The sequence below is a fragment of the Anarrhichthys ocellatus genome, unplaced genomic scaffold (genome assembly GCF_004355925.1).
Source record: "Anarrhichthys ocellatus isolate YVR2014 unplaced genomic scaffold, GSC_Weel_1.0 scaffold7, whole genome shotgun sequence".
Classification (NCBI taxonomy): Eukaryota; Metazoa; Chordata; class Actinopteri; order Perciformes; family Anarhichadidae; genus Anarrhichthys; species Anarrhichthys ocellatus.
This window is the reverse complement of record NW_022280037.1, coordinates 11,724,960-11,726,376: the sequence shown is the minus strand read 5'-3', so window position 1 is coordinate 11,726,376 and position 1,417 is coordinate 11,724,960.

Here is a 1,417-nt window from a genome sequence, read left to right as displayed (position 1 = left end):
CCCCGCCCTACCCTGCCTGTGATTGGCTAGTACGCGTTGCCTTTGTTGATTGGATTGGCTAGGATTCGGGATGAGGCGTGTGATTGGTTAGGGTTCTACGGTAAGCCAATCAGAAGCAGAGTAGGGCGGGCCTTCATCATGGAGGGATTAATGCAGGTGCGACCGCACCCCACTTAAAACTGTATCACTTCCGGGGCTTTCTTCTTCCGCTCTATTCTTTATCAGGAGTTTCTCATGTGACTTTTGTTTTTTACACTTTAACGGACATGAAAATGTCTCGATGTACAATACTCCAAAAAACCTGCAAGTTCACAAAAATACCACTTTATGTCAGCATAGAGAGTAAATGTAATTCGTTACTTCCACCCCATCCAACACCTTCTACATTGATCGTAGTGAGCCTGAGCTGTTGATTTGACTGAATGCCATCAGTTCTTTTTGGGTTGTTATAATTATATGAATAAGTAATTTCCAAGGTTTCGTCTCCTTTTGTTGAGTGCCATCATGACAAGTAGTCCTACATTCAACTCCGACTTTGTCATAAAATCAGCAAACATGAATGTTACTGACAGACGAGGAGAGTCTTTTAAAATACAGTTGACATCAATACATGTTGTCATGAAAGTAGAATTGTTTCAGGTTGTTGACAGAGTGCTTTGAAGGTGAACAAAACAGTGCTTTGCATAAATAGGCAGAATTATGCTTCATACTACAAAAAACAAAGGTTCACATTGTCTTGACTTTACTACCATATTGCTTTAAAAAAATCTTTTCTTATTCTCTCTATTTCAATAATATGTGTTGAGGCACAACAACAACAAAAAATACATTGGCCACATCTTATACACTTCCTTTTGAGTCTGTGGAAAAGGATTTTTAAATGTTGGTCTTTTGTGTGTAATTTTGTCTTTCTTGTTAGCCAATAGCCCCCCTAAAGAAAACCCTCAATGATGGATTTTAGAGTGCAGATCTTCCATCTGAATACTTGACCACAGTACACTACACACTATTTAGTAATGGATAGTATTTTAGTGCAGAGAGATTTCAAAGAAAGTAGATATCATGCACACACACACACACACACACACGATACACTGTGTAATGAGTTTTTCCTGCTGAACGTCCTTATTGGCATCCGCATGGCAAAATTAGCCAGGCGAAAGTGCTCTGTGAGTGCACCATCTGTATAGCTGCATATACTGGAGAAGCAAGCAGGGTGAAACCACAATAAGTGGATTGAAAGCCATGCATAAAAAAAAATCTGCATTGCTTTTTAAATATTGTGCAAAAGTACTGCATCAAGCTGATTGTGACCTGCAGAAGCCACCGTACACATCAACATGACGCCCTCTGACTTGTGTTGAGTGACATTTAGATTTGATGATAGAAAAGGCAGAACTAAAACACAGAGAAGGGA